The sequence below is a fragment of the Pongo pygmaeus genome, chromosome 16 (assembly GCF_028885625.2).
Source record: "Pongo pygmaeus isolate AG05252 chromosome 16, NHGRI_mPonPyg2-v2.0_pri, whole genome shotgun sequence".
NCBI lineage: Eukaryota > Metazoa > Chordata > Mammalia > Primates > Hominidae > Pongo > Pongo pygmaeus.
In genome coordinates, this window is record NC_072389.2 from 42,010,895 (window position 1) to 42,019,370 (window position 8,476).

The following is an 8,476-nucleotide window of genomic DNA, read 5'->3' on the forward strand; positions in this document are numbered from 1 at the left end:
TGTATTGTAGAGGGCAGAAATTGGGAAAGCACCATATAATAAGAAAAATTGGCCTTAAGTTAAAAGTTTTGGGATCTTGACAGAAACTAGAGTTAACTAATTTTATGAATTGGACTGGTCAGTTGCCATCATTAGGCCTCCAATTCTTTGCTGGAATTATAAGAGAAGATGTCCAAATTATTCCTAAAGTCCACCATTCAGCTCTGAAACTCATGACAAGTAAATATTCTATTTTGAATTTTCATTAGGTTAAGGATTTAACAATCAGCTGAAACGGGATGACTAACCCATAACATGTTCCAGAAAAATATGAAATGACATGTTGAAGAGCATTTAAATTGAACAAAACAGATTTGTGTGTGTGCCACTATTGATATACAAATGTTGAATGTGTTTTACTGTATCTACTGAATGTGATTGATAGGAGAGGCATCAATTTCAAGGTTTGTGAATTTAAGTAAATTGTTGTCAGTGGTATCGCTTCTTAAAAAAAATTATATCTTTACAGTGAACAGATAAATTGAGACAGGATATACATAAAGCATAAATTTAGCACAAATATCCACTTACAATTGTGAAATATATATATATGTAGTTGGGAGTTTTTCAGAAAATTTGAGGAGCATTTTTTAAATTGCTTATGCTTTTTAGAATGCTTAGCATTTCTGTTTTGAAAACAACTTGTCTTCCTTTTCAAAATGTATGTGCGAAGCTGGCTCTGATGTCAGAATGAACCATTTTCACAGGATTGGGTCAGCTCCCACTCAACATTTCTTTTACAGAAAAGAAGCCGGTGATGAGGCAGTATTTGAGCTCATTAAATCTGAAACCCCCAGCGTCTTTTCCAAAGCACTACAAAACTCTTAAATGTATAATCACGAAGAGGAAAAGAAGAGAATATAGTCTGTCTTTAACTAAATTATTAAATCCTTGTTTTGACCCTTTCCTTTCTACCTTGTTGCTTTCTGCCTCCGCCTTTCATTTAAATTTCCTCATTTTGGGATGAAAAAGCATGAAAAGTGTGGTGCATAAAAAGGAAAACAAGCAAATACATAGAAAACTTGTCTTTTCATCTCTCCCATTGCTGCTTTCTTTTCCCTCTCATTTCTCTCTGCATCGAACTTGAATCGTGTCTATTTAAATCCTTCCTATATCCAGGATATTTTAGGTTTCCAATATTTTTAAATGGAATAAAAATAATTTTAAAAAATTTTAAATGCATGTCACAAATATTTTACAGAAAAACTTGCTTTGAAACATAAATGAATATCAAGTCGGGAAAATAAAAATTTTCTTCACAAAATCTATAAGTGTCTTCCTTCACATTAAAAGGTTTTTAAAGCTTGTGAAGGAAGCCACTGGAAGCAAGTTCATGTTTAGCAAGACTAGCCAAAAAAAGAAAAAGAAAAGAAAAAGAAAGAAAATAAATTGATTTAATGGGAGCCCACCCTGGGTCTAATTTCAAAGTTTCCATTTATGTCATGTCAAATTTGGGGAGACTGAACCCTCATTGAATGCACTGGGCTGACTGTCTCCCATGCCTGATATCCAGGGTTCATGACTGCAGTTCCTGGCACAGTCATAAATATTCATACCTACACTAATAATTTGCAAGCCAAATTCATTTGGCTTTTTTCACCCCATCAATCTTATAATTAATAAGGGTGGTGCTCTTGTTTCACTTTCTTCCATAAGAAAAGATAAATGAAATAAAGAGTCATCCTGTAAATTTAAATAGGAGTGCCTCTCACTGATTAAAAGCTGATGCTATCATATAATGGTGGAAGGGGAGGCTTCAGCTATTTCTCTCACTGGTGGCTGGGGTGGGGTGAGGAGGTGGTGATGGGTAATGCAAAAGAAGCATTTCCAGATGTGGCAGCATGAGCCTTAATCTGAAGAGTTTGGTTATCTATTAAATAATGCATAGGAGAATGTTGAGATATTATGTTAGAAAAGAGTTGTAGGATACATATTTACAAATTGCACTCTTACCTAGTATTTCGATAGATGGACACTGAATGTATCTGGACATTGAATATAGCATGCCAATATCCAGAAAATTGGATTCTGAACAGCCTGCAGGTTCTGCTTGCAGTTTAGAAATTCAGACATATTTTAGAAAATTGTTAAAATTTGGTGATCTTTGCATCTTCAAAGTAACTGCCTTTGAATCAGTGTGATAGCTGTGTTCCTAAATCTAATTGGAAAGACTTGGTTTCCTCAAAAACATCAAAGGAGGTATATATATATCACAAAATAATTTTACAAATAAATCACAGTACATAGGACACAATGTAAATTGTCTGCTCCTATTGGATTTTCTGTGGTCTTTTATAGCAAAGCAGGAGAATCAAATTGGACATAATTTTGAAATAAAATTTTGATAATTGAGTTAAGCAACTTGATCTTGTCAATCACCTGTGACCTTAATCTATTTACACTTCATTTAAACATTCAAAAAGTCCCAAGGCTCATGGATAAGCTTCAAAGTATGAACAACGGTCTTCACTCTGTTTTGGTGGGCAATATCAACCCTTTTGAGCAGATTATTTAATCTGTTTTAAAATTAAGAGACCTGGATAAATAAAGAAGCAGGAAAAGCTTAACTCTGCAGTTAGGTATTCACCTCTAACTTCTTTGAGGGTAACTTACTTTAAAGAGAGATGTGATTATCTGTTTATTTTTGTGTATTGGTTAGTTAGCTTTAAGAACTCTTGATAACTTGAGCTATTCCTGAGACCCACCTAATTTATGTAAAGGCAGTGGAAGGGGATACTGGGCACTCTTCACGTTCTTTATCTTTAAAGCTTATATTTAATTGTTTCGTCCTTTAAAAACCGACTGTGGTCAGGGCAGTCCCTCTTTAAACATGTCTAAGTGCATTTGCAGAAAAGATTTATTTTACTTCTTAATTCTATGTGAATGCAATTATACATGTGATTTACTGCAAAAAAAAAAAAGAAAAAAAAAGAAAGAAAGAAAAAGAAAGAAAGAAAGAAAGAAAGGAAAAGAAAAACTGCTTTCCTCTGCTGACCTTTAAAAGAGGAGGGTAAATGAGAGAGAAGCAAAACTGACTGACTGGGCCTCCTAATGTTTCCCCGACCTCGTCTAGTCAGCTGCTTCCCGGATGAGAACGGCCTGACTAGACGACCGTTCTAGTCTGAACGGCCTGACTAGAACGCCATGGTGATCTGGGTAAGTAGCATAGGTGGGGACCCCAAGTCGCCTTTACAAGGAGTTCTCAGCTGGTGGGGGAGCTCCGCCCAGGTTTCTTGTAGAGGTGTGGAGGGGGCTAGGAGGGAACTGTCTTGTCCTCACCCTCTGTCAAACCCTTCTCAACTTTGCTTGGCTGAGGGGGATCATCTTGGAAAACTCACGGTTAGGTAATAAAGTCTCCTTCCTCTCCTACTACTTTTCAGTAGCAAAATTAGACCCACTTAGAGCTTGTGGGTGTTTCTGGGTCCTTGCTATTGATCTCCCAGGTCACCAAAACAACGCAGCAGCTCCTGCAGGTGTGTCCTCCGAAGGCATGGGAAGAGAGATCTAGGAATGGCAGAGGGGGAGTGGGAGAGAAAGAGAGAGAGAGGGGAGAGGGGAGAGGGGAGAGAGGAGAGAGACTGGCTCTGTCACCCTTTCTCCTGCGTTCTAAATCTGGCTTGAGAGAGAGGAGAGAGAGAGGACAGAGGAGAGAGACTGGCTCTGACAGTCACCCTTTCTCCTGCATTCCAAATCTGCTTTTGGAGCCAGAGGCAGCCCTCCATCCTGGTGCCAACCAAATGCTAGACTGCTAGATTAGGCTGGGCCTGAGCACTGCCGAGCGAGCTTCTCTGCGGGCTGAGCGCTTCAGGAGTTCGACGCGGCCGTCCTCGGCGCAGACTTTCTCGCCGGCGGACGTGGGCTCTGGGGCAGTCACACTGTGGCAGCTCGGAGGCGCCTGCCCTACGCTTCTTCTCTAGGTCCTGAGAGTCGTGGGGTCCTGAAGACTGGATCTCTTCCTAACTCCATTCCCAAAAGCCCGCGAAGAGCGTGGGGGAGGGAGAAAGTGAAAAGCACCCTTCACCTCACCCAACCCCCACACCCTCTGTGAGAGGTGGCACTGCAAGGCCCAGAGCCGGAAGGAGCCTTGCTCCCTGGCCTGCTGCACCCCAGCTTCCTGTCTCGGGGGAGCCAGCTGTGCTCCTCCTCAGCCGCGGAGGGGAGGTGGGGGGGATCCGAGGGGGGTTTGCAAATGGATTTTGGCTTGTTTTAATGTTCTTCTCTTTTTTGTGTGAGTCCAGCTGCTGTGGAGGCGGGCGCGGGCGGCGGGGTAGGAAGGACTGGGATAGGATCGGGTCAGGGAAGAGGAGACAGCAATTACACAGCTTTGTGGATGTTTGTGGGCACACGTGCCTAGGTCACCGCATGCGTGTGTGTGTGTGTGTCTGTCTGTGTGTGTGTGTGATGGGGTGGGGGAGAAAGAAAGAGAGTGTACAAAGCTAAGGAACCCTAGACCAAATCAGTTTGTGGAGCTTAGAGACGCTCATCAAACCCAGCTACTGTCGCCTCACCTAGGGGTCTGGAATAGACACACCTACTGCTTGGGGTTCATTTAACCCTTTTTGTGCCTCAGTCCCAAGAACTTTCTTTGTTCTCCAGCACCGGGGAGAGAGGCTGTCCAGAAGAGTGGGGCTGGAGTGGCCGGGCAGAGGTTCACACTAGAGAGCTGGGCTCAGGGGTGCTGGGCTCCAGGGTGCTGGCTCAGCTGCCAGTGCTCACTCCTCTGGCCAGGCGGCCTGCCCTGTCTCCAACTCTTTCGTCCAGGTGAGAATGAAGGGCTTTCTTTGCATCGATTTGGCTTTTCTGTAAGAAGGGAAATTATGAGTTGTGATATTTTTATTTTTTAAAATGACGCCTGCTTGAGATTGTGTTCACCTGGCAAAGTGGAGAGTTTGAAGCTGAGAAGAGTTTGAACAAATGAAGCTGAGAAGACTTTGGACAATGCCAAATAAATATTGTGAATGATAACTTGTGTTAAAGCTAAAACTTTTGCACAGTGATGGGGACTGGCTCATTACTGGGATAGAAATAACCCTCACAATACATTGTCTATGTGTGTACACAGTGTCCTCAGTATCTTCAACATCCCAGTTCTCTTGGGTTACAAAAGGTGATTGGGCTGACACAGTCCAAGAGCCTACTTCTGTGTGTGTTTCAGAGAAATACTTTGGACTAAATGGATCAGCATGAAATACACAAAGACAAGCAAAATAGAGGAGGGGGAGAGGAAATTAACATTAATTCTGGGAGAGGTGAGGAGAAAGGGGAACAGGGAGAAAGAGAGGGAGAGGAGGAGCTGGAGGGAGGGAGGAAAAGAGAGATTTTTCACACGTGCAGACCAAGGGCTTTGAAGCCTTCGACCCTGACCCCCAAACCCAAGTGCATCTCACAAAACAGGTTCGGCTCGTATTTCAGGCGGTCTCCTGGCCCGGCGTCCGTGGTCCCCGGGGCCTTAATTCACTCCTGCCCTCTCTGCACAATGACTTTCGAACCTGGGAAAATAATTGCATTAGAGCAGATTACTTATCCGTCTTTTTCTGTTCGACAGAAGTCTATTAAACTCAACACAGCCATTACCAGCTGAGCTCTAGAGCGCGCCTTCATTAAGAAAATTAAAATCATACTTTTGAACCTAAGCAACGCCTGCGCAGGTCTCAGGAGTCCGCGTCAAATCCCTGTATTTTCGAGAACTCGATTTTTCCGCGAATCAATGTCTGCTTTTTGGATACCGTAGATCAGGGTGTAAAGATTGAGTGTGATGACAATTTCTCGGAAGACAGGGACGTCTGAGCTCTGGAAGTACCATCTCTCTTCTCTATCCCTCCCCCCTCCTCCCGCCGCCTCCTTTCCTGGCGTGGCTCTTTTCCCGGGAGCTTTCCAGTTAGAGGCAGCACACCTGTCCGGGCGTGCCCCGGGATTTGGGTAGCAGGTGGGGGCGGTTGAGGCGACAGGGAGGGGATGGTGGGTTCAGGGCCCCGGAATCCCGGGGGTGAACTTCCCCAGGTGACGTCTGCGGCCGGAGGCCCGCACCGAGTGCACGTGTTTCACACACGCGCGCGCGCACACACGCACCAGAGCGCGGCGAGGAGACTGTCCCCCTCCATTGCGTTTCACAGCGGCTCCGGGACCAGTGTGGCCTGTGAGCCTTTTGTCCATCCGGGCATGGGAGCCTGGCCTGGGAACAGGGCAGGCCGCTGCGTATGCCTTGGACCGGGAGCTTCGGTCCCTTTGGCGGGGTCTTTGGCCTCTAGGGGCCTATCTGGGTTTCCTTCTTGGTTTGGTAAGAGCAGCAGTAGCGCCAGGTACGCCTTGGAGACTGTAGGCGGAATCGCTCCAGCTCCTGCTCTCTCCCGCGCCCCAGCTTGTGGCGGAGAGAACAGGTGGGAACCGCCGGCTGGAAGGAGGGCGACGTCACCTACCTCCCCTCCGGAAGCCTCGGGGTAACATCTCCCATTGCTCTAGCGGAGTTCAGATCTCCAATTCCAGTTTCAACTGGAACCCTCACCGGGTCTGTCTGCTCAGTTAGGAGGGGGTGTGTTTGCATTGATTTTTTGTCGCATCTGGAAATTTGCGGTGTTTCAGGAATAAATGTTAGCATGTTTTTCTTTTCTGTTAGCCACTGCCCTCCGTTTCTGCATTTTTTTTAAATATTAATGACTGTGTATATCTCTGAAAGGTCCACCCAACTCAGGACTCTAAAGGAAACATAACGGCTGTTGCACATTTTGGGGGCGTCTTTCCTTAAGGGTGTAGGAGCAGAGAGGTGCTGCTTCCATTTTTGTCAGAATGCTCAGTTATAGAGTTCTCACCCCCTCTTTCTGTCTAATACTGCTTTGGGGGGTTTATGAGGGAAAAATAGCACCCCCTCCTCCTCCCTATCAGCATTCAAATACAGGATTAGGTGGAGTTACCTGAAAGTGTATATATTGTTGTTCCTTGGCAAGTGTTTAATTCTCTTTCCTCCATTTCTATCTCGTACAAATGCCTACAAAACTCCAGTGACGAAAGTCAACAAATAGATGTGGACAAGCAAACATCTTTTACATCTCCACAGCTTTCAACTCACTAATTGGTGAATATTAAAAATATTTTTCCAGGAAAAAGAAAAACAAACAAACACACCTACACTGCTGTCGTTCGTGTTTTCTCCTCATCAAATGCAGACACATCATTGGATTTCTTTTTCCTTTGTAGCAAAAGATGAGGAAATCAGAAATGAACCGCAGCCTTTTAACAGTAGCAATTCCAAGACTTTTGAAACAGTTTTCTTTGCTTCTGTTTTCCCTTCTTTGCCCTTAAAGCAAAACAAAAACAAAGATAAAAAAGGAAGAAACATCATTCTTAGAGAAGAGTTTATTTTGTTGCCACAATAAAGGGATGGGGGCAGTTAACAGCTACTTGAGATGGTAATGCTTAGTGATCCCATTCTTTTACTCATAATCTTCAAGTGGTTTAAGATTAATGGCAAGGGGTGTTTTCCGTCTTTTCCTAAGGACCTTCACATTAATTTACTTAGAACATTGACCAGACAGTCAATGTCTCCAAATTTCATTAAGTCAAACAGAGACAATACAATGACAGAGACAATACAATGAGATGATCATATTTCCTTTATATGTGAGATAAATATTTTTATTTAGATTCAACGGCTATGAGGGACACCCCCTTTCTTGTCTTTATTGTTTTGTTGTCTTTGTACAGATATATAGATAGCTATATATAGATATTTTGTATATATACCCACATACGTATATACATATATATTTGAATAGACCCATATGGTCTGCAGATAACTTCCCTTCCACTTCTGAGCTTAACGGGGACCTTTCAAACAGTCAACCCCGGTTGCAGGCAGTAGATTCTGCTTCCCCAGAGCAGGATTTATATTTAAAATCAGTTTGAATCCAATGGACTTCCTCAAAACAGACCCCCCAAAATGATAACAGTTGGAGTATAAATATTTAACTTTACCTCAGTTGTCACACAATAGCCCCAGCAAATCTTCAAACACAATCAGACTGAGGCATCACTTCACTGGCCTGAAGACCGGGTTGACTCCCACCTCTGCCTTGCCCTAAGAGCGCTGGTTCTAGGGAGTCACCGGGGTCCCTGTCCCCTCCCGGAGTGTCTCCAAAGATGGGGATGGGGGTTGGAGAAGGGGTGACACAGGGGTTCTGGGAAGAAGCGAAAGAGGAGAATGGATTTTTAAACCAGAAAGTCCTGCTACTCTGGCAAGAAATTAAAGTCCAGAGACACACCTTTCCCTTGCTGTCCTCCCTGCCTGTGTTCCTTCCCCGCGCCTCATTTCTGAGCACTGTTTTAACAAAATCCCAAAATCCGGTACTTTGAAAAGCAAAACCAAAAACTCCCTCAGAAACAAAAGTCGTTCCGCAGTGTAGATTGACACTCTTTATGTGGGGGTCTAGTTGCGGTCAGAAGA

The 8,476-nt window shown here is 43.9% G+C and overlaps 1 long non-coding RNA gene across 1 annotated transcript; it reads right to left on the reverse strand.

The window, feature by feature from the left end:
- Positions 1 to 1,810: 1,810 nt before the first annotated feature.
- LOC134738280 (uncharacterized) lies at positions 1,811 to 8,213 on the reverse strand. The gene is made up of 4 exons (XR_010123941.1): positions 8,008 to 8,213; positions 7,159 to 7,330; positions 5,427 to 5,528; positions 1,811 to 4,839 (listed from the first exon to the last, which is right to left on the reverse strand). It is a non-coding gene; the product is annotated as an uncharacterized LOC134738280 (long non-coding RNA).
- Between the last annotated feature and the right edge of the window lie 263 nt (positions 8,214 to 8,476).